The sequence below is a fragment of the Chinchilla lanigera genome, unplaced genomic scaffold, assembly GCF_000276665.1.
Source record: "Chinchilla lanigera isolate Chin_1 unplaced genomic scaffold, ChiLan1.0 scaffold00067, whole genome shotgun sequence".
In the NCBI taxonomy this organism is placed as follows: Eukaryota; Metazoa; Chordata; class Mammalia; order Rodentia; family Chinchillidae; genus Chinchilla; species Chinchilla lanigera.
The window spans coordinates 7089128-7114129 of record NW_004955468.1 but is presented as its reverse complement, the minus strand read 5'-3'; the positions used below and the strand labels follow the sequence as shown (position 1 = coordinate 7114129).

Genomic DNA, 25002 nt, shown 5'->3' with positions numbered 1-25002 from the left:
TGGAAAAAATATATATACACACACACATATATATGGAAAGAAATCCTAGCTACTTTTTACTACATGAAGACTATCACAATATTGTTTATTTCTTTTTAGATTTTCTCCTGTACTGACCTTTCCTGTACTTATAACCTTTTTGTATGTCACACATATGTAATACATGTGCATGGCATGAAACTTTCTCATGTTATTCAGACGCTTTATATGTATAAATTTAGGTCTGTATTAAAGTGTCCTATTTGAGATTATATAGGCTGTTAACACTTAGGTTACTTCCAATTTTTCATTTTTACTAAATTAATGTAAAGAAAGTCCTTAAACTTAAAAGTAGCCCTTCTCAGTTCCCTCTGTCTGCATACTTTAATTTCTCTAGGACAGATAATCAGAAATGGAATTATGATATTGAAAGAATATGCTCCTTAACCAAATTTAAAGCCCTGAATTCACCCCTCAAGTGAGAAAGGAATTAGGTTACATCTGTTGGCTGAAATTCAACAGCTGTCCAAAGATCATAGACTCAGAGGACCCTAAGGTCGGGGGTTGTATTAGGGGTAGGTTGTGAATGGAAAGGGGACCTGATGGCCAAAGGCCAAAGATAACACTGTGAGTCAAAGGATCCCAACGTGATGAAATTAATGGTGCACTTGTAAAAAAAAGCCTTTTGAGTAAAAAAGTGAAAGGAAGTTCACTGTAGTACCTCACTCTTTTCAATGGCTGTGTCCATAGAGGTTTCTGCTGGTAGGGTGTGCATATTGAATTTGGGCAATTGAATCCTATTTTAGATGCACTGCGAGCTGGATCCCATTTTAGATTGACTCATGTAAGGAACCCCGTGGTGACTCTATAAATCAGAAAGTTCGTTTGCAATGCAAATCTTCCTCTCCTAAGTAATCTTCAGCTCCTTAATTTTACAAATCGTATATTGTAATTTTTTTTCGTTTTGTATATTAGTTTCTGCAAAGTACAATTGTAGGGCACTTGGGGTCCATTTCAGCCGTGAAGTTCGGGGGTCTTGGTGGGAGAAAGTTCTTCTATTCAGTCCTCACTTCAGGGCTGGCCTTGACCTCTGGTTGACAGTTAATGGCATTTGCCTTGAAGGCAGAGCCCAGTGATGGGCCAAGGTCACTGCCAGGGCTAGGCTGTTCCATGTCACCCTAGGATTCTACGGAGCCTGCAAGGTGCTGGCTGGTTAGAAGGCAGGAGGTCAAGGAGACCCAAGAAAACTCAAGAGAGCTATGTGCTGTCTTTAGGGAGAGAAGGCTGAGGTTTCAGAAGGGAACCTTGATCATCAGAGGTGCTGTACTGTCCCTCCAACTCCAGCAAGAGATTAGATTCCACTGAAAAGGAGACAGCACTGCGTCCCAGTGTCCCAGTGGGGTCTGCGAGGTGATGCCAAGGGCGGTGTTGGCAGGTGAGATGGATGAGGTGATACCAGTGCCTTCTTTGAGTTCTTATATGGTGGATCAAGTCTCTACTGACTTGGGTCTCTTTGTCCTGAGCATTCAAATAGAAGAGGCGGGAGTGGAGGGTGACTGCCCAGCTCCCAAGGGACATGACTGAGGTGTGTGACCTGAAATAGCCTCAGCACTGTGATTTCCTTTTACTCTTCCTCATCACCCACTTTTCTACACTGGCCATAGAAACTCAATGAACTGCAAGTCTCATCGTAAATCATGGTAGTGTTTAAAGTTCAGAATGGCTGATTTGATTTCATAAGCCACCTTTGCATAAATGAATGCCATATTTGCACTGGGTGGCATCATTTCCCAAGTCTGGGGGAAATGCTGTGGTAGGGAGGTGCTTCTCTTCCTGCAAGGTTCATGAATCTAATCTTGCAGTTGAGATTGTCTCTTGGTTCCAGGCTTGGTGCTGAAAACTGCTAAATTATCACTGAACTTTGCAAGTTACTATAATTGCTGGGGGATTGGTTAAGTCTCCAAACAATTGGGAGGGGAGCGTACTCTAATACCCATACTTGACTTTGGGAAGATTTGGAAGGAGTCCCATTGAGTCAAAAATGTCTCTCCTGGGGCTTGTTAAAAATTCACATGTGTATTAGTAAATTATTTAACAATCTAGCAGTTTTAAACTTTTATACCATTTATAGTGTCTACTTTACGTTGACTTCTTCATGTTACATGTAGTAATTAATTTTGTCTTGCTGACAGATGATTCCCAATGACTGATGTCAAAGGACATTCCTGACAGGTACATTTTAACCCTTCATTTTCTTTTGCCAAACCTTGTTTTACTCTGGGGAGCTACAGGCAACATCACAGCAACTTTGAGGGATAGGCAGAAGAGTTTGTGGGAACAACCTATATGGAGAGGGAGGGGTTAAGTTTTATTCATACCATACGTTTAATTAGGGTAGTTTAGGGTGGAAAATGGGGATTTAGGGGGGCTCAAAGCTTCCTCAATTAATCTATTTGCTCCCCTGATTGGAGATGCCTTAAGCTATGCTTGACTTAACTCAAGGATACTGGAAAGATTTTTTTTTGCTTTCAAAGACAAAGTAGAAATTCTCAAATTTTATTTAATTGAACAATTGGGGAGAAATTATAGAATGGACCAAATTGAAAGACAGATCTTTTGTTGCATTTTGTTATGTCTTATTTGTTTTGGTCTCTGTTACAAACTGTCTTCCTTAAAACTTGGGTTGTAAAAATCATCCCCATGATGGCGAGCTCTTCAGAAATGAGGGTAGGAAATGGCAGGAGCGGAGGGTGTCCTGCATTGTAACTTTACCAGTACATGAAGTGCTCCTCCCAAAAGCTCCACTTAACTTGTCTCTGGAAGATGTTGGAAGAGGAACCCTGCTGACCAAACAGAGCAAGGTGCAACCTTGTCTGCTATGCATAGCCATTTCTCTCTTCTCATCTTTAAAGTCTCCCTTCCATCCTTCATCCTTATTGTGTAGTCTCTGATTATTAATTCATAACTGTTGGGTTTATACATCTATAGATTTAAAATGATAAAAGTGAATGGAGAGACTAGAGTGTATATAAATTTTAATTTGGGCGAATACCTTGGTCTCTTTGCACTGGGTGGATGGGGGAAAAATGCTCACTGGAGCAAGATTCCTTATGCAATTAATGAGAAAGACATGTAGACTTCCTTTTGCAACTTTTCATCTTGAATGACCTTTTAAATATGGATACCGTCCAACTCACATTTTAATATTAATGAATGGTGTAAAGGTAAATGAAGTTCAAGTTATTCTAATACTCACATAGTAGAAGCTGTGTCTATATCCTGATCTTCTCTGTAGGCTTCTTATAACTTGGTAAGCAGCAGGGAGACTTGAGTGCTGACCCCAAGGATGGACTTGACTGTGGGTGGCTGCATGCTTCTTGGATGACAGTCACTACCCTGTAGCACAGTGTACCCCACAGATACAATTTGTTCATGTTTCATCCATCATCACTCTGACCCTGAACACCACTCATGTGTCCCAAGAATGAAGAACCATTTGTTGGCTGAATACCACGTTTGTATTTTGGCAGAGTTATCCATGCCTTTGCCCAGCTTGATTTTTGTTGGATCAGCTTTGGGGCAGTGCCCTGAAGATAGCAGGTCTAGGTCTGGTTTGCCACAGTCTTCAGGCTCCTGCAACCGCATCCACAGTTCTACTCTCAAGTGTGAGAATTGGCCCCTTTGGGAACTTTCCGCCATGATTGTTTTTTCAGAGAAGATACTGTGGTTTGAGTTGTTTCAGATGAGTTGTATTCAGATGTGGTTTGAGTTGGAATAGCAAAGGTCTTTTTGTGTCACGTGGTTTCTTTGTGCTCTGTCTGGTCTTTACTTTCTGTGGCATCTATTATTACTATCACGTGACCAGGGGGCTTCTCCCCCGCTTATGTACATCCCAACATTTCCTCATGGGAAGTAGTATGTTCTACTGTTTGCATCCATCATTTCTGTCACTGCATTACAGAGCAGTTTCTGGGGAGACACAGGCTTGTATACTCACGTTCACAACAATGGATGCACACATGTCTATGGGTGTGCAAGTGCACAAAGTGTTTTTATGAAGGTGTGCATGTAGCTACATGATCTCAAAAGTGTGCCTCTTGGAAAGGCATCAGGGTGTGTTTGTGACTGCACTCATATAGTGTGTGAAAGTGTGCGCGTAGGAGTGCGTGTGCTTATACATGAAGCTGTCAGTGTGCACATGTGAAAATGTGTGACCTTACCCATCAGTTGTCACCCCTGTGGAACTTGAGCTGTCCAGCTCATGAAGCTCTGCTCCTTGTAATCATTTTCTCCATCTTTCTTTGTGTTAATTATTCATGTGGCGGCTATTAGTGGCCCTGCCCCTCTACCCCATTAGGTCACAAACAGTCTCATTGTATTTTAAGAACACTCATACAGTCATCAAATTGCAAAAAAATCTTTCCCAGCCTTAGTGTCATCCTAGCATTAACTGGCACCTGCCCTCCAGTATTATACCTGCAGGAAAATTTCATCATGTCCAGGCACATTTCCCAAGCAAGGCCACAGAGACACTGTTTTTAAAAATTAATTAAAAACTCTAGATCTCAGAAATTCCAGTAGTTGGTCCCTCCCCTTATCCTAATCTCTTCATGGTAATGCTCACAAGTACCCTGGGTCCAGACAATTCCTCATTCATTCTCCACCCCCCACCACACTCACACCCAAACTCCCCACTACTGGAGATTAGCCTTTTGTGAGGCAGTGCATCAAAAGCTTTCTTAAAGTCCCAGTAAATTATACCCCTGGTTTCCCTCTTCAATTCCTTTTTGTTACTTTTTCAAAATATTCTATTAGTTTTGTTACGTATGATCTCCCTTTTGTGAATCCATGCTGAATATCTTTAATTAAATCATAACTTTCCCTATTTTGTCCCTGATTAGTGTTTCCAATATCTTCCCCACTGCTCAAGTCAAGCTTACTGGTGTTTAATTTCCTTGATCTCCCTCAGAGTCGTTATTAAATATAGGTGTTGCATAAGGGCTCCCGTCCACTGGTGCTCCTCCAGTTTCCCAGGATATTTGTAAAAGGTATTTGCTAATCGTTCCCTCACTTCCTCGCCTCCTCTTACACGGTCTAAGATGGTTCCCATCTGCTCGCAGAGTTATCTGTCCTTAGATACTCTAATTTCTTTCTCACCTGTTCTGCTGTGATGCTGATTTCCTTCGGAAATATTTTCTTCTCCTTGGGAAATGCTTGTCTGCAGCTGGCATCTGCTCTCTTCTTCCCTTTATGGATATGAAGGCAAATAATTTATTTTTCATTTTTATTTAGCAGTCTTCACCCTTTATTGCAGTAAACCAGGCTCCCTACATTTTAAGCTAAAGCATTGTACACCACTTTCCAGGACTACCTTACTAAGCCCAATTTGGAAGCTGGTATTTCCTTCCCCAAGGGTTGATATTCAGGGCAGGGAGCCCTGACCCTGGATGGCTACTGTACTTTTCACACCCTCAGCTCCTCGAGGGAAGAATGAAGTCCTGAGCTCTCCCTGACAACTTTTACTGGGAGAACCCGCCTCTCCGCCAGGGTTTGAGGGAGTTGTAAAGTTTCCCACGTGTCGTTTTAGAAGGCTTTCATCTGAAGTCAGCTTCAGCCTGGAAGTTCTCCTTTGCTTTCATTCTACACAGTGCCTATGATTCTCCCGAGTGCCTGATGGATGTATTTCGCTCTCCTGTGGCTCTCACCTCCAGGCAGTCATGTTGCCTCAGCCTCAGATGGAATGAGCTTCCTTCTCCACCTCCGTTCCCATGACATACATAAAAGGCTGGCCCGTGGAAGGTGCCCAGTGCCGGCAGCTGCTGGTGCCCGCATCAGGGAGGTGGGCCACAGGGCGATTCTGAGCCCCTGACCCGAAGCCCCTAGGACCTCCAGGGAAGCTCAGTTCCTTCTTTGCTTGACCTCATTTTCTTTTCCAGAATACACAACCCCGGAAGATCTGTGTGCTGAAACCACACCCTCGGTTGCAAATTTTACACCAAATCAAAAGCCCAAATCCTTCCTAGAAACCAACAGGCCACTCAGCCAACCTGCATCATGCCAAATAGCCTGCACCCATGCTGCCACTGGGCCTGTTCAGCTGCCCGAAGAGGTTGCAGAAAGTCCACCCCCACCCCCACCCCACCGCCCCCGCCGCCCCGGTGCAGGCGATTCGCTTTATGCGGCCAGCAGCTTCCCCCACCCAGTTGCAGAAACGACATCAACCAAAAATTCCAACGAAGTATGAGTCATAAACGGTCCTTTTGACATCGTCTCACATCAAAAGACACACAGTCTGTGTTGTGTCCCTCATCCCTAACACGGGAATGGCTGAAATTTGCACACACAGAGGGATTTGAAATTTTAAAAGCTTAATAAAGGCAGCATATATATACACTCTAGTCAGTTTTCTAAAAAGTGCATTTAATTGGGTCAAATAGCATGTTACTTTAGGGAAAATTGAAGATCGTTTAAACTCACTCTTGCAGTTCTCATGTTGTCTTTGAAAACTGATTGCTCGGCGCTGACCTAGCGGATAGGATGAGCGAGAGGAGGCGAGGAAGAACCTGGCCAGGCGAGAGCTCGCTCTGAGCCCTGGGCGCTGCTTCTCAGCCACCCTGTTGCCACAAAAGAGGTCGCTGTCCCTTAACTTTCGGGCTGTGGGACGAGACGACCGGGCTCGTCATTCCAGAGTTCACCAAGATCCCGGCACCTGGTCCCAGGCTCTGGAACTACTTCACTAAACACCCGACAGCTGCCCCAGACAGAGAGCCCTCCCGTCAGCCCCCAGCGCCGTTCCAAAAGCAATTTGTAGATGGACTTTGTAAGCGAAAATAAGAGTGACAGGTGCTCCATAATAATTACTTGCACATTTACAGAATCGGACATTCTGTCATTTAATAGACCTAAAACTAAAAAGCTTCTGTCTGTGAAAGGTGACCAATAGAAACCGAGTTTGGATTATATGATATCCCATAACTTAATCATATAGCTCTTAAGAGGGGGACATACACAGCTGTGTCTCACTAATATGTATGCAATATGTGTAAACTGATACGCTTTAATTCCAAACTTGTTTTTAGCAGGAAGAAAAAAGCATTTAGATGAGGAACATTAAGATTCAATATTAACCATTTTTTCCCCTTTGGGCAAAATTATTCATCACTTGATATTTATTAAAGCAGCATTTTTTGCTATAGCAAGATATATCCTGCTGAAAATTTCCCAAACATCCTCAAAGTTATGTGGCAAAGTGAAACGAGGAAAACAGCCAGTGGCTTTTTTTTTTTTTTGTCCCCACAGAAAAACAATGGACTTGAAAGATGGACACTTGTTCTTCTGAAGCCTTAGACTCATCCTAACCCCTCAGACTTAGTGACGGGGCAAAGGTTGGATAGTTTGGGAGGGGTTTCCAGTTTTCCACCTCCTCTATTACATGTATTTGATTTCCCCTCGCTCACTGACGTTTTAATTGTTAGTTTGTACTGCTGTAGTCTGAATTATTTAAGTATATTTGCTTTAATAATCTTTTAACCTAAAAAAAAAAAAACTAAGACAAAGGAATTGTAGATTAGAGACTTTATTTTCAGGGCAAAATGATACGGATAAGTGAACATCAACTGACCAGAAATTATTTGCTTCTGTCTGTTAGACACGTAATGGAGTCATTTAACCAGTCAAATTAGGAGCTGCAGAATGCACCATGCTTCATTACTGAGTTCGAATGGGCACCATTTTACATTTACGTCAAAAATTATCTCATAGCAAATTAATGTTTTCATTGTGCCGAAAAGCTGGAGCTACGCAGTGTTAGCACCACCTAGAGGCCGATGCGAAAATACTTTGAAAGGATGCTAGGCTAACAGAGCCAGGGTGATCCGTAGATTAGTGTTGGCCCATTGGATTAAACCCCGAGCTGTTTGGAGAGTAAGAACGCAGGGACTGAACTTTCTTGGTCCGCACGGCTTATCAGGTGAAGTTTCGGGGATCCCATGAAGGTTTTCCTTGGCCCGATGCTAAATTCACTGAAATACTTGAGATTCCCACCTGCCTCCTGCCGTCCTGAAAATATCTGTGCTTCCCTGTCTCACACTTTGCTTGAGATTTTTTTTTCCTTTTCCACCTGCAAACTTACATTATATCAAAATCTCAGATTTTAGCTGAATGAGCATTTTGCGGGGGTGGGGGGGAAGCAAGAAGAGATTTTTCTCCCGCATTGTGAATTGGCCTCTTTGTAAATCTTTTCTGTTGCTGGTAAAACTTATCTGCGTAAAGAGACAACACGAGGCTTTGTTTCATTTTAAAGATACTGACGCTGGTAAATTCTCTGTCCAAGCAGGTTATGAGGGCTGATGGACCTCCCCAGGAGTGCTGGTTTCAGTTTAATTCTGAGAGAAATCATTTGGAATAAAACGGCAAACCCTTCCCAATAAAAATATTTATTAAAACGATCTTCAGGCAGTCAGTGGCTCTGGGAAGCGGAAGCGCACCATCAGAACAGAGGCAAAGAGGAGAATCGAAGCATATAAATAGCATTGAGAACTGGAGAATATTTCCAGACAATATTGATGTCTAAAATATATGTGAATGACTGCATAATGATCCAGGCAGACATAATTCAAAGTACAGTCAGAATCTGGCCTCCAACTCAGAGCTTTAAATTCTCCAAAAGACATCTGTTTGCTGAGAAAGTCTCACTAGCAGCTGCTCCATGTAAAGGAGGCAACCCAGGGTAAAGTGGGGAGACGGCAGGTACAGGTGTCAAAGAGCTGGTGGCTACTTGCACGGTAGGCACGGTGATCAGCACCGATTGGACACAGGTGAAGGAGATGCTGAATTTCTTAGAACCAGGTAACAAATATTGCCTCCCGTGTTTCATTGGGGAGTGCCCCATTTATAGTGTCTATGGAGAGCAAGTGTGGGGTTGCACCTCTTAGATACTGGCCAGACGATCTGACTTCACCCCTCCAAGCCTTAGCATTCTTCAGCAGCTTCTGCTCTTCCTACTACTTAGCTCTTTCTCCAAGGAGAAGCTGGGGTCAACAGGAGCTCCAGGTGTGATTTTTCAGATCAAAATATTATTCTGTGATTAACAAAAAGAGAATACACACAAGCGAATAGATTGACACCCATTCTACTCCTCAGTATGACTCTCAAACGATCGTTTTGTTTTTTTTTTTTAATCAAAGCGCTGCCCGCCAACCTATTTTTCAGACCGGAAAAGAAAAAAAAAAAAAAAATTCCTCAGCAAATACTGTTAATTCTCCAGTTTCTGCAAAGATGCTGTATTTTCAGATTTCAAAGAGAGGATTCCTTTTGAAAATAAATAATTGTTGGTGATCAGATGAGCCTGCTAAGTACAGTATTTTCAACTCACGCTGTGTTGAAAAGTTCAAGAATTTTGCAGTGACCCCAAGGCCACAGATAGGATAATGCGAGATGGAAAGACGAGGCCAGTGTCTGAAGGCGAGTTCTCTTTTGTTCTAAAGGAGGCTTTTTGTGTGTGTGGCTTAAGCTAGTGGTTCAAAAGGATTTCTTTGAAACAGAAACAAAAATGTTAAGAGCTGGTTACAAGTACTCAGGTCTTCTCTTTTCCTTAACATGCAGGGGGAATTTTACTTCTTCTCATGAATCTTGTCTGCTGAAGTGTCTCAGTCTTCATGTTATGTTTACCAAGGCCGGGCCAGAGGATCCGATAATTTATAACCATTCCTATTGGGTTTTATGTAATAACTTTGGAACTCATATAAAGTAATGATCCACAAACTCTTTTAATGTTCATTATAAAATATGAAATATTTCTCAGAACCATTGCAATTATGTGACCAGACATAACTGTTTCACACATGAGTAAATACAGGGAGGTTTAACATAACTTTATTATCTTCCTGTCTTTTCTTCTCATTGATGTGATAATACTGTTTTAATATTTTTCTAAAGAAAAGTTAAGTAATTTTAGAATCTCTACTGAGGCCCGCTTTATTGGCTTTTGTAATAGAACTCTCAAATCTAATTGTATTTATGCTCAGACCGACACCAGTAAATGTCGTGAATGGAAGGGAAATGCCCCCAAAGCTGTGTGTGCTGTAATTATCCAGAGATCCGTCTCTGCTGACGAGGCCTGGGGATTTGGGGAGAGTCGGGGAAGGGAAAGTGAAGAGGAGCCCCAGTTTCTGCAGCTCTTCTAGGCCCCAGTAGACAGTGAGCTATTTCCTGATTCTTTTCCTGTTCTTTCTTTTCTTTTCTCTTCCCATTCCTTTCTCTGTCATTCCTCTACTCCCCTTTCCTTCACTCTCCCCTACTTTTTCCTTCCTCCCTTCCTTCCTTCTTTTCTTCCTTCCTTCCTTCCTTCCTTCCTTCCTTCCTTCCTTCCTTCTTCCCTTCCTTTCTTCCTTCCTTTAATCTTTCCTTCCTTCCTTGTTTCTATCCTCTTTTTCTTTTGTACTGGGAATTGAACCCAGGGCTTTCACATTAAGCTTAATATATATTGCACTTGTAACCACCTTATTTATTTATATATGTATATATTTATGTATTTATTTATTTAGATAAGTGTTTGTTAAGTTGTTAAATTGCCCAAGCTGGGCTTAAATTTGCAATTCTCCTGCCTCAGCCTTCCAGAGATGCTTTTTCTCAAGAACAAAAGCCCCAGGATTTGTTTGACTCCCAATGAAAAATAACCATTTTTCCCCTTGACTCTCTGATGCCTGTTTTCTCGGACGTCTAGTATTGTGTGGATGGAACTTCTTGTTTTATTAGAAGGCTGATCTCTAAGGAAATTTTTCTTGGGATACCCAGCCTGGTGCTTTGAGTTGAGTGGCACCTTTGGGGCTGCTTGACCTTTATCTGAGTTTAAGGGGTCCTCAATCCACAGGTTACAAGTCCCTATGGTGAAGGAGGCCACAAGGGGTTACTCTGAAAAATCACATCCTGCTCCTCATCTGGGTGGTGGGAGCAGCAGCAAGAAGGCAGAGAACAAAGAGGTCACAGAGCATCGATCTCAGCCATACTTGCACATCCAAATGATGACTATCTAGTCTCACGAGGTTGATGGGAAAAATTTAGCACAAAGCAAGGAGCTGCACATGAGCCCTTCCATCGATGCAAGGAGGACGAGGGCCTGTGGTCTTTCTTCTGGGAGACTCATGTGCAAAGGCGCCATGGAGGGTCATGGTGATGCCAGCCTGACAGTGGTCTGTGGAAAGGGCCCTGGTCTGCCTCCTTGTCAGCCCCTGGATCATGCTGGTGACACACAGACCCTGGATCTGTCATCCACCTTCTGGGACAAATGAAGGGCAAGATGTGGCCTTCCATGGGCAAGGATCAATGGAAATTTAAGGGTAGCCTGGGGGCAGGATCCAGCTCACAGATGTGTCTCATTTGGCTTATATAATATTTACACTTTTGCTTTTAATTAGCTGCAAACAACTTAAAACTGTGAGATTTCAGTTCACAAGTCCAGGTCCTCTGGAAAAAGTAGGATAAATATCCAGGGCAGGCGACAGAAGTCAGGAGGGTGGGGGCTGCTGTCTTTAGGGAGGTAACTCTATCCTGCTCACAGGTCTCTTTACACCGAGATGTCCTGGCCAGCCTGCCTCTCATGAGGTAATAGTTTACAGAAGGAGAGAGAGATCCAGAGCCTAGACCTGCTGCACACAGGGAGGGTCAAGGGCTGAGGTGCCTGGCCACTGGCTGCAGGTTCTCTGGAGTTTCCTAGAATGGAGAATTCTCCCCCATCTAACCCAGAGCTCTCTGAGTGCTTCAGCTCTGCCTCAAGGCAATGTAGTAGCAGCTCTAGGGATCTCTGGTTCTCACCTGCACACCATGCTGGAGAAATGAACTCTCAGGTAGGTAAGTGAAGGCTTAGGAACCCTCCTTGTGACTGACACCCCTCAACATAAAATGGGCTGCTGCTTCCCAGTTGCAGGGGTGAGCCCAACTCTAGTACCCAGGTTGTGTGGGTCCCAGGAAACGGGGATACAGCCCTATAGCTAGAAGCAGGCAAAGGTGTGGCAGGTGAGCACCACAGTCATTCAGTTTGTAGGAGGGCAGTTTTAGGGGATGAAACAAAATCTGAAATGCTCTCTAGTGATTAGGGAAAACGTATGAGCATCTGATCTTTTTCCACTTGGTGCCCTTTATTTCTCACCCCTCCCCCTACCGTGTCTACCCAGGCCCAGTCCATCCTGGAAACCAGTGGGTTGTGTTGGGATTTGATGTGGCACTAAAAACCTAGCCAGGGTCAACATTCATGGTTGCTAAAGACAAAAAAAATGTGGAATGCTTTCGTCTGAAAGGTTTCTCCGTGACTGCTACTGGCTATGGGACAGCATTAAGGTAAAACCACAGGGCTGTCCTGCCTCCTTGGCTGTGGGCATCGTGGCCTGCAGTTTCCCGAACAGGAGGGCCATTGCTGCAATAGGTCACAGCGCTGTGTGGTGCCGACTAAACTCTGGTTTTCTCTGCGAGAGGACCAGGAGCGCAATGTTCCAAATGGAGATGGATGGCTGTGGTGGACCTGAAAGTAGCCTTGAGGCAGGGCCCGCTGGCTCCGAGCGGTGTCTATGATGTTCACTGGCTGTGCTGAGCCCACAGTGCTGGGAAAAGACTCTGGGCTTACAGCATTGGCATTTCTATTCCCAAGCGGTATTCAGGGATAACGTTTCAGAAATTATTCCTGCTGGATGTTGGCGAAAGGGAGGGTCTTGCTGCTGTCAGGTCCCTCCAGCCATCACCTGCAGCACAGTGAAGAGGCGAGGCATGGCCCCGGAGGCCAGGCACACTCTTGCAACTGAATGCTCTGGTTCCAGCACGTTAGTGCTAAGAACTTCGGATTTAGAAGTGCTTGCACAGGACACCTAATTCAGCAGCTCTCTGCATCAGGTTCCTGGTCAAATAAATCTCATGTGAATTAAAACTTCTGCTTTTTCTTCTGGAGTAAAATCGTCAGGGATTTTAATCATATACACAGTAGTCACATTATTCACAGCGGGTATGTTCTAGGTTCAGCGGATGCCTGAAACCTTTGGTAAGGCTAAACCTTATGTGTACTGTTTTTCCTAGTACAGACAGATTTACGATAAAGTTTAGTTTATAAATTAGGCACAGTAAGAAATTCACAACAGTCACTATTAATGAAATAGAACAGTGTCCTCTAGTGAAAGTTATTTAAAAGTCATGAATTATTTATTTCTGGAATTTTCCATTTGGTATTTGTCTACCATAGCTTACTGCCAGTAAGCGACACCATGGATAAGCAGAGGCAGTGATATGGTTAGCTTTTTAAATATTCATGAGAGAAGGCATGGGGACAGGCAGCTGACAGCAAGAGGTTCCTGGTTTCCTGAGCATTTTGTCAAAGGTCTCTGCTCATTTCTGTATGTGAATATGGACAAGGGAGTCTATTGCAATAGAAGCAAATGGTACCCAAGCCCTGCCACACAGGAGAGGAACGGCGTACTGAGAATCCATGGCAGTGAGAGGTACGGGGAGCTGGAAGTCATGCAGGGGCTGAGTGTTGAGTTGGAGAAACTAAGGATGAATCCAACCCTTGCCTGAAAGGGTTTTGCAATATGAGTGGGGAAGTGGGAACAAGGGGTACGAATAGCACTGGTACCTGAGATCTTGAGGGATAAAGTCAAAACGAACAGTACAGAGGGTGAGCACAGTTGCAGAAGCTGGGAAGAGGGCAAGACTGAGCTGGACCCCAAAGATGGGAAAGGTTTGACCCTCAAGCTGGTGTTTCCATTCACCCAAGGGAGGAATCTAGCAAGGCCTTCTGCCTTTGCTGTCCTTCTCTCTGATCAATTAAAGGCACGCTTTGTTTGGTATCTGAACATACATGGGAAGACCGGAAAAAAGAGGCAAAATCTTCTAAGGGCCAAAAGACAGAGTTCCAGTATGCCAGAGACCCACTCTCCGCTTCCTCTCCATTATTTTCCTTGGTACTACTCAAAGAGACAACTGCATGGGCTTCTGAAATGGGAACTACTTAAAATGAAATGATTCTGTTTTCTATGATGAATTTAATTCTTTTCTAATGAATTTTATCAGACTGCTCTTCTGAACACATGTTACAATATGGCAGGGCAGGACTATTTTCTAGCATAAGAAAATAAATTAATTTAGCATTTTTTAAATTGTACTAAAATAATATTAAAACACTGATGTGCTTTTGCTATCCTCTTTGCTGGAGCACGGTGGTCCTTCTCACAAGAGTCCTGCTGGGAAATGTGCTGCCACTGTCTCCCAGTGCCCGGTACAGTGAGGCTGGTGGAACTGTTGGCTGTCGGTAGTACTGCATGTACAACTGGAATGGTAAGGTTAGCTCCTCTGCAGCTCGTACTTTGGAGTCAAAGGATGTCATTCCTGTCTTGGCAGGGACGTGATAATACATCTGTTCTCTGGTCTGTGACACCTCACTCTCTTCTTCAGCTACGTCCCTGGACAGGGCTGCCTGTCATCCTTTCGTAATGCACAACAGAAAGCCTGCCTCACCCTTCACATAGTGAAAAGCACAAGGCCACTGAGTCAGTGTCATTAGATCCCCGTGTGCTTGGAGGTCCCTGTTCTGATGGTTTTACACCAGCTGGGATCTGCTTGAGCCATGAAAATTGCAGGGAAGATTTGAGAGATAGGCATATGGCTTGATTAGGAGTTGAGACCCCACTTTCTTTATTTTTATTTATTTATTTTTTTGGTACTGGGAATTGTACTGGAGACCTTGAGCTTGCTAAGCAAGGCACTGTGCTGTTGAGCTAAATCCCTGGCCCCACTTTCCTTTCTTGAGCTTATCTACTTCACAAAGCTCCTCCCTCTGGGGCTCATGCACATGTCTGCAGCTGGCTTTCTTGAAGTGACAAGTAGAGGAACTCAAGAGGGTCAATATTCCTTCCAAATGCCCCACAGATGGTGTGGTAATGCAAAACGCGACTCAGGACACACCCCTAAGTTCTCTCAGTGGCACGTCTTGGCCACCACTGGCATAGAGACCCCCTCATTCTGGACAGTCTTAGGAAGAATGCCATGCATAGCAGAGGGAACAAGAGCTCAGGAACTGGAGTCCTGTGAGTTCCAGCTGGAATCTAACGTCCATTAAGTCACCGAGTTGCATTACGCTTTAGTCTTCTTTCCTCGTTGAGTGACCATGAGAACAGACTTCGTTACTCCTCAGTTCCAGAGTCTAAAGGCAACAAGGTCCCATTATGAAGTCCATTATGAAAGCAGCAGTGTCCAAGAGAGGGCAGCGGAGAGACCCCTTCAAAGGATACTGCCTTCTTGGCTGCTGTGAAGTGTCTCTCTTTCCTTCTTTTTTTCTGATTCTCTCACTCCTCTCTCCTGATGATTTCTGCTGACTTTCTCTCTGCTCTTCACCCGCTTGGATCCTCAGGACTTGGTCCTACTTCTTCTGCACTGTTCGTGGGACACCTCGGCCTTCCGCATGGATTTCACACCATTCTTCTATGGATGAGTCTCAGACATGAGCTGTCAGCCTGTTGTTCCTCCAGAATCTCTGCTCTCTCTGCTTTAAAAGATCTCGCATCATGGTACCATCACTACTGAACTCTCCTTTGCCTCAGTACTCCATCTAATCCACCAGAGAGTCCTACTCATTCCAGCTCAAAAAAAAAAAGAAACCCTACTCATTCCAACTGCCTTTCTTCCCATTTTCCCTCTATTAGTGTAGCGATCATTATTTCTTTTTTTTTTTTTTTTGGTTTTTTCTCCGGTACTGGGAACCGAACTCACGACCTTGCGCTTGCCAGGCAGGCGCTTTGCCGCTGAGCTAAATCCCCAGCCTCGATCATTATTTCTTGATGGGCTATTTTTAATTCATCTACCAGTCCTTAGTCCAAGCCTTTTTATACCCTTCAGCTGCAGCAAACTGCTAACAAGGTAAACCAGATCATATGCCCTCTTGCTTGACACCATTCCACTGTTTCCCATCCCTCTTTGATTGAAATCCATCCTCCCCTTGGTAACAAAGCCCAGAATGGTCCCTGGCCAACCTCGAAACTTGTATCATACTCTTCCCCAGGCACACATCTTCTCTCTGAGCTTTAAAAACTTCCAGCTCTTTGATGATACCTCTGAGTCTTTGGAGATGCAGTCCCCAGTGTGTGGAATGAATGACAAGCTCTCCTTTCTCCCCAACACACACACACACACACACACACACACACACACACACACACACGCACACACACATAGAGCACACACACACACATTCCTCATTATTTGGGTCTCACTTGAAATAGTATATTCTGAGAGAGGTCACTTCTGACCATCTACTGAAAAAATGACTTATCACCCTGTTATCTTCTGTCACCACCTTTTACTGAATTCTCAGCAATTAAAAAATTGTATTTGCTCAGTTTCTTTATCATTGCTTTTTTTTTTAAAAAAATCTGATTCTCCCACCAAACTGGGAAATCCAGGCAGTCAGAGACCATATATGTTTTGTTAATCCCTTTGTCCCATCGGGGTAGCCTCATGCCCAGCCTCTAGTACTTTGTTTTTGAATGAATGAGTATGAAAACAGAGAGATCTAGGGCATAGTGAATACTTGGCCTGGTTGGTATGTACTTAAGTAAGCATTAGTTTTCCTTTCTATTTAGAATAGATTTCTTGTGTGTGGACAGTCAGTCATCTCTTAGGTGTTTCTGTGATGGATGCAGAGGTCTTAGTGCCAGGAAATCTGACTTTTCCATTCTCATGGGGATTTTTCAGAGATCCTTTACACTAGACGAACTTTTCAGAGTTTGGGCCAAGCTGGTGGCGATACATGCAAGTATGGTCCACAGAATGAGCTCTTGGCACCATCTTTCTACAGAGCTGAATCAGATTCAGTCTTGGTTTCCATTGCCTCGGGCACAGACATGTGTGTGTGTTTGCACATTATCCTTTTTGATAGATCATCAGTAATTTCATAAAGCTTCATTTATACTTTCTTTGAAAATACCATAGATGATAAATCTTAGAAATTTATTAACCTGTGGTAGTAACAGACTGGGCCCTCCAGTTCTCCATGGAGGTAGGATTGTTGTTTTGGTCTGTGGAGACCTAAGGTTTGGTTACTTCTGAAGTAACATGGCATAAGGAAGACCATCTCCATGCTAATACTTCCTGAGTCCTTGAGGGATGTAGCCCTAGTACCCACACTCTCCTCTCAAGAATGACTTCAGGTTGGAGCCTGTGCCTTCCTGAGAATGCTGTTTGACTATTTTACCTAGGAGCTGCCACAAATAATCTATTTTTAATGGGAAATGCTGTGATGTTGAACACATGTTCATATGACTTTCTTCCCATCCGGCCATCTTCCTGGAGCTATGCTAGCAAAAATATATGTATCACTTCACTCTGGGGATGCTGATGTTAAAATGTATAATAAAATATATAAATGAAAGACATTGACTTGAGCCTAAAAACAAATATCTAATGCAGCAATAACTGATAAACTAATAAATATCTATCACCATTATATTTCACAATTTCCCAAAGATATCTGAAGAGCACTTAATTGTTACTGAGTAATCAATTATTCAATTAACCTTCTTCTCATTGAATATATATTTGATACAACTTTTGAAGCTTCAGCTTTAAAAGGTTCCTATCGATTGAAAGTTTCAAGGCCATATGGCCTGAGTATTGGATTTGTGCCGACATGATTGACAGCAGAGGCTGGTAATCTCATGCAAATATTTCAGATGGTGTGAGTCTCTGTGGTGAGACCGAAATGGTGATGTTCATTTTGGAGATCAATATATTTACGTGCAAGTGTGTACATACACATACACAAAACCCCCGCCTCCTATGTGCACGCTGCAGCCTTGTGCATACACCCACGGTGCCCGCTTCGTTTAGTGCAAACATTGAGCGAACCCAGGCCCCACTCCAGACGTGAGTCCAGTGTTCCGAAGAGTAACTGCATCATCTCGGAGGCCCCCCGATGATTCAGTGATTCAAATTTTGGAACTCTTCTATTTAAACAAGATAAGAGACCAGCAATGCTCTCAAATTCAAAAATTAAACTGCATGAGGCTTGACTTGCACGTTGGGAAAAAAAAAAATCCCTGCCATGCAGGGAAAATCATTTCTGCTCTATTTTGTTCTGTTGTAGTTCTCTACAGTTTTCTTGGGAAACTTTTTGGTTGGTAAGAGCTACACTGACCATCTCTCTTACTTTAATCTTTCTGCTGATGATGGATTTCTGTGTGAGTATATTGTATCGTATAGTGGTCAGAATATCCTTGTGTGATATAGGTCAGCAGATACAAAGCTGTTTCCGTGGAGTCTTTGTCATACGTCTCTTGAGCAAGGGATGAACCTGGTGTCCTAACTTTCCCTAGAAATACATAATCTTGCAAATACTAGGGGACAAATGGATCTAAGATTTCTGGAGGCCAAAGAAGAAAAATATATCAAATAGATATAAAATGTGCATGCTCTTTCACTAAGCAGTCCTACTTCTACAATCTTATCCAGAAGGAATTTTCTGACCTAGGGGGGAAGATTTTTTTTGTGAAGATATTGATCGACACATCTTTTATACTGGGGGACACTTAGAAAACAAGCTACCTGCTCAAGAATAGGAATAAAGTTAAATTAGGTGCCTCCACATGAAAGAACATGTAGCCATAAAATTATATTGCAGAAGAATAATTAATGGCATGGAGAGATATTGACAGTGCCCATAATATTTAGTGAAAAGCTGTACTTGAAGCATAAATTCTAGAAAAAAAAGGTCTGATATGGTTATGCATATAAAAACAAAAAAGACCAGGTAAATTTACATTCAGATTGCCCAGGGGCCATCTTTAGGTATTGTGATGTAGAAGATTAGTTTCTGAGGTTTTCTTTATTTTCCAAATCTTCTATATGTTTTAATAACCAACCCTCACAGATTTTGAAATTAGCGGAGTTTCATCATTAGCACAGCTGAAATTATTTGATGTACTAAACTGCTCTGAAAATGGCCTGAAATGTGGGGTCCCTCCTGATCCCCTGCTTACCCTCTGCTGCTGCTCTCACAGTGGCTCCCTCACGAAGCAGGCGTGTTGAGCTGGGGGATGCTGGGTGCCCCCCCCCGAACACAGTGATAATCAAGATATTAGCAAAGAGTTTCTGTCCTGAAAAATGCCATAAACAGGCTCGGTTTGACCTCCTTAATGCAGGGGCACTTTAGTAATCTGTGCCTAATGATTTTTTACATTAAGCCCCAGCTTGTGTTGGGTCCTTGTGAGGCACAGTAATTTAAGAACAGTCATTTTGCACATTCCGATCCCATTATGTTACATTGTTACTGAATAAAGACTGGTATTATGTTGCTCCCATAAAGGGCAGAAGTGGCCTGAATTTTATCTGCTGAACGAATCAATCTGGATTATGTCAGCTGAAAAGAATTGCAGGCTGCAGTCTCTCCCGCAGATGGGGGTATAGTGTTGTTTTTTTTCTTTTTTTTTCCTGTATTTTTTAATGTATCTGTTAGTTCTGAATACATGAGCTAAGATAATACCTTGTGGTGACTGAAAAGTAGTTTTTCTCTCGTAATTTTCAATGAAGAGTGTACCAATTATCATTTCAACATAACATATTAGGGGATCAATTGGGGACCGAAAGCCATTTCCCCATGTTAATACTGTGTTGTATTGAAGCCGCCAGGACGGCCGGTTGGGGCTGTGGGAAAATAACTGAGCAAATAATGAGAAAAGAGCTTACAAAAAAAGATGAGGGTGGGGCTTGGCAAGGGATGTGAACTATTCATCAACAAGTCAACGAGGATGATGGAAATAATAAGTCCTCCTTAAAGAAAAAGCGGAGAGTTTCTTTCTTTCTGGTTTTTTTTTTTTTCTTTTTAAGAAATAGTTTCCCCTTGGTGTGGAGGGGGGGCACATTTAACCCTCACTCGGGCCTGCTCCTCCCTGAGCTGATTTTAAACTTCCTGAAATCAGCCAAGGCGCCCTTTGAAATGGATAGCGCCCATTTAAACAGTGTGCGTCCTTTAGCAATCAGTTTAAGAAAACAGCGTCTAATTTCCTGTCCGTTCGCGCAAATTTCTTAGCATGTGGTAGTGTCATTTAATATCTAAGTGCAGTCATGCTCCGCTTTAACTTAGGAAAGCGCAGAGAAATCCTCTGAGTGAAATAATTCGTGTGATCTTTGAACTGACCACGAATAAAATCAAGCTCTTACTATGTGTCCTTTATACAGTAGAGAAAACCTTTGAAACCCAAAACTCTTCAGGATATGGGCTTACGCATCCAGTAAGCTGTTTAAAATAATATTACTGTGCTACATCTTATGAGTTTCCGCACACTCTTCTGGCCACCATTATGCAATCCCTTCCAAATATTTACCTTAGAAATGAATAGCCTTTTCTAATATTATTGTGTTCAGAGTTGCTAAATTTCCCATTCAACAGACCTAATTCCACCATCTGTAAAGTTCTAGATTTTATAATACTTATAAGCTGTTTCTAATCTATTTTTACTGCCTTGTTCTGTCCTGAAATGTCAAAGAGTGCAGAATAGGTCTTGGAATTAACATGACAGTTAAGAAACTTGGCAAGGTTTTATAGCAGATTGTGACATTAACCAAATACAAAAGAGAATGGTGAAATTAACATTAATGTATGCTTGCAGACACTATAAAAATCTATATGTCCATGATCAGGGAATTAAAAAATAGGCATGTTTTTAGGATGATGCTATTAAAGACAGATCTTTACTGTGAAAAGAAATTTCCATATGAAAAGCAACTTACTAAAAGTAATGCCGTAATCCCCCCTCTGGAATGAACAACAGGTTTACCGTCCTGGGTCAAGTAGGCATATGGCTGACTCTAGCTGCCAATTTTTTTTTTTTTCAGGCTTCTTTAATCTGTGATAAAACTGCTTTGAAAGCACTAATAGCGTTTTTTCACAGCTGTGAAGGAGATCATATGATAGATGTACCTAGAAGGGAGATCATTTGTTTAGATTCACAGATTGAAAAAATAAATCACTTAAGGCTCGCTTTTAATTTCATCATGGGAACGTTTCAAAGGGCGCTATCTGGAGGAATTCATGCTGAGTCCTCCTCTCTCTCTCTCTCTCTCTCTCTCTCTCTCTCTCAGCAGGTGCCTAAAGCTGCCCGTCCTGTCTTAGTTCTTCCTTGGTGCTTCTGGTGGTATAAACTGTAATGACCCTGACCTCAGACTGCTGGACTCTGCCTTAGGAACTTGGATTCCTAGCATTTAAATTATGCCAGATCGCACCCAGAGAGAGCCCCTCGGGTGGAGCTGGGGGTAGGGTGTTGTGTGGCTTCTGGGGAGGAGCACCGGGATAACACTCCTGGGGCACCACACTTAGGCTCTGATCTTGCTGCGGGGTAACCTCAGGCTAATTACTCCACTTCTCTGAGTCTCACATTCCTCAACCTTGGAATGAGGAAGCAAAACTGCTTACCACCGTGGACAATCACCTCAGAAAAGCAGAAGTCCCTACTACACAGGACCTGTGGGTGTACCCTTTATTTTTGTTTCCGGTTTTGATTGAAAGTGGTAGGACGTGGTGACGGTGGGACGGGCACATAAATCCCTGGCCTTCGAGCACACTCTGTTCCCCTTGGTGTCAGTGGAGCTGGTATCAAAGAGCGCTTTCTGCTAGGAAGATCCCTGATCCCATGTGCAAGCCTGGACGCCTCCGGCTGGGAGCGCTGAAGTCTGAAGCCCCAGCTGCGGGCTGAGTTCTTTAGCCTGGCAGCGCTTGCCTTCTCCGCCCAGGCCTCTGTTTATTCACCTGTGAACAGGGTATAATCGTGCCTCCTGGGGCTTCTAGTTAAGCAACAGGACACTCTTTGGGTTTAAAAAGCAGCATCCAATAAACATTTGGAGAAAATTTAAAAGGATAATAAGCAGCAGTACTTTGCTTTCAGACTCTTGGTGGGTTTTTCTCTGCTGCTTCCTGCACACGGCAGAGCAGGCTGGGAGTGGGGCACTCAGCTCGGCCTGGCCTCGGTTCTGCAGGGGCGTGGCTGTCGCTGGGGCGGATTTCCCAGAGGTGTCGCCTAACGATCCGGTCCTGACTTCTAAGTGGCTGAATGTTTCTCCTGATGGAAGGATCCTCTCCACATCCACATCAGGCCTGAGGGGTCGCGCTAGCCTCTCCTCCAGAGGCGCAACTCCTGGAAGACAGGGGAGGGACGAGGGACAGGAAGGAGAATTTTGGGGCGCAGGTCTCTGCAGAAGTCTGGACCTCAGGTGCGTTCGTGTGGGTCAGAGAACGGAGGGGACGGCGGGAGAAAGAGGTGCCCAAGGGGCTGCAGATGCGCGTGCCCACGGCACACATAGCTCGTCTCCCGGGAGACTCTGCTCAGACCAAGCCCCTGTGGCTAGCAGGTGCAAGCCTGCCTCCCCTCCCCTTCCCTCCCCCGCCCCTAGCTGCTTCTCATCTTTGATGCCCCAGGTGGCTCAGGCCCCCGCTGCTAGGCTCCTTCCCACAGCAGGGCCTGGCTGGGCTGGACATGCTCCCTCCTGCCCTCTTTCCCCCGCCTCTCTCCTCTCCCCTCCCTTCCCCTCCCCTCCCTTCTCTCTCGCCTCGGGAGGACGCTGGCAGGTGCTGCTGCTCTTACCTCCTTCCACCAGTAGATGGCGGTCTTTACACAGCGTTGGACCTACATTTCTGTCCAGGATAAAACCCAACCAGATCTGCTCTCTTTAACGCTAGGCATTCTGAGCCTGAGGGTGGGATGTTTTAGGAAGAGCTCTGGGTCCTGGGGTAGCAGAATCCCAGAACCCACTCCCGGGGTGAAGGGGGAGCTGGAGATGGGACCCGGGGACATGTTTTAATTTTTTCATCTGTTAAAAACAGACAGAGACAGAGGAGACAGAGACAGAGACAGACAGAGAAAGAGACAGGGAGAAAGAGGGAGAGGGAGAGGGAGGGGAGGTGGAACTTGCTCCTGTAAATCTGGGACTTTGCAGTGCATTAGGCAATCTCTGGAAAAGTCTGAAGATGTAGAAGCATCTCATTGTAGACTCAGTCTACAGGGCCATGGGGGCAGAAGCTGAGTGTCCCTCTTCCATTTGCACAGCTCAGGTGCCCTCGGGTCCACCGCGGTGTGCGTTGCTGCCCCGGCTACTTGTCCCGGGAGTTCATCCTGTCCTGTGGGTTGGGTGCCTGCTGTCCAAACGAACCTTGATGGGCTGGGCGGGCAGCTCCGTTGGCAAGCACTCGCCAGGCACACACAAGGCCCTAAGTTTCACCCCCAGGCCCACAGGGAAGAAACCGAGCCAAAGCCAAACCTAACCTCGCGTTAGCATCTTGCAGTATCACAGCAGCAAAGGGGACTTAGTGGGCTCTGCTGGGTGTCCCGGCCTCTGAGCATTAAACACGTTTGTGCCTCTACACCTACACGTTTGGACAGGTGCATTAGCACCACTCTGCAGCAGAAGAAGTAAGTTCGGAGGGGCTGTCACCTGCCCCTGTAGCACAGCAGGGGTGACTCCTACATGGACCTGGGATGTGAGGATACTGGCTCATTACACAATTGGGGCCTAGTTGCCCTTCCACACTGCCAGCCTCTCCGCCGCCTCTCTGGCTTGGTGTCCATCCAGGGGTCCCGCCCAGGCTGAAGCTGCCTCTGAGGGGGAGGCGGGCAGTTGGGCGATGCCCAGTGATGGTGCCTCCTTGAAAGCTGGTGTCCAGGCAAATTGAAGTAGCTGACAGAGACAAAACCATGTCAGGAGAAAGGCTTTCAGCTAGAAGCGGTTTAGTCTTTTTTTTTCTTTTTGTGGTACTGAGCTACATCCCACCCTATTCCTCCCCCTTTTATTTTGGGACAGGGTCTTGCTAAATTGCTGAGCCATTCAGGGTGGGCTGGAATGTTTGATCCTCCAGCCTCAGTGTCCCTGAATGCTGGGATTATAGGCCTGCATAACCATGCCTGGCCTAACCTTTTAAAAAAACTGAAAAATGAGGTAGTTCCACATTTTCATATTTCCAGCCTACATGAATACCTACGTGCTCTGGAGGTCTGGAGCACATCAGGCTGTCCTTGGCCCGGTGGTATGTGGTCACCTACTAACTCATTTATTACTTAGATAATTGCAGTGGAAAAGTAGTACCTACCAGCATGTGTTGACAACTTAATAATGTGCTCAGAACTATACAGTGCACTTCAAGCATTGTAAGGTCTGAATTATTACTAGCTTGGTTTCACAAAGGGAGAAATTCAGGTTCAGAGAGGTTAAGTAATTTGTCTAAGGTCACACAGCTGGTGATCAGAACAGGCAGCTTTGAATCCTGGTCTTTAGGACACCATCATTTCAAGCCATTTCCTTTCTCTGGATATTTAGTTCTAAAATGGCTACAATATTCTTTAGAAGTGCTCACTGCCTCAAGCTATCTGGATTCTTTTTGAATGTTAACTGAAATATCAGAAAAGTTAAGTTAAATTTTTCTTTCATGGTGATGGACTAGGTCACATTTTTCTGTCTTCTCCAGGACATGTTTTGTTTTTAGCTTTCTTTTCAGAATTAGGTCTTTTGCTTTGGAGATGCTGCCCCAGACCGAGTCTCTCGAGGCTGGGAGAGCCTCATCTTGACCCACATCTCTGTCCTCGGGAGGACACTGACCCTTTCGTGCTCACTCGGGTGGTTCCGGCCTCCTGGCCCAATCGGAGGGTCCCCTCGGTCTTCCCTCGCTCCAGTATGCTGCGCATCCTTGGCCCAGCCAGGCTGCAAGGGCTTCTGGGTGTGTGGGCTAAGTGAGGTTCCCTGCTGAGCTCCGCACTGGGGATTTTTATCCGGGACCTGAGGGCCTGGGCGGGGTTAACTGCAGCCCGGAAGAGCTCTCAAGACACGCTTGCTACGTTCTGTTCCGCTGGGCGTCAGCCACAACTGAGAGGGGGCTTTCAGGTTGACTTAGATCTGTTCCAGGGCTCTGGGCCGCTCATGGCTGATGCTGGTCAGAGCTCCGTGTCTTCCGTCCATCTGCCCTCCCTTCCTTCCCTCCTCCCTTCTATTTTCCTTCCTTCTCCTCCTCCTCCC

At 44.5% G+C, this 25002-nt stretch overlaps 1 protein-coding gene and 1 long non-coding RNA gene across 14 annotated transcripts in view; one reads left to right on the top strand and one right to left on the bottom strand.

Annotated features, from left to right (window-relative positions):
* The window catches only part of LOC102009823, a 14797-nt gene extending 8679 nt beyond the window's left edge, over window positions 1–6118 (bottom strand). For 3 of the 5 annotated variants that reach the window (XR_001236944.1, XR_263399.2, XR_001236945.1), the window contains exons 1-3: window positions 5685–6118; window positions 5137–5225; window positions 3236–3375 (exon numbers count right to left, since the gene is read on the bottom strand). This is a non-coding gene — a long non-coding RNA (uncharacterized LOC102009823). Of the gene's footprint in view, window positions 1–705; window positions 845–3235; window positions 3376–5136; window positions 5226–5684 lie in introns of all 5 variants that reach the window. The other 2 variants (XR_263401.2, XR_263400.2) reach the window with 2 other exon arrangements.
* Window positions 1–25002, top strand: part of Znf536 (zinc finger protein 536) — a 439406-nt gene that overhangs the window by 374577 nt on the left and 39827 nt on the right. The gene's annotated exons all lie outside the window — the stretch shown is intronic.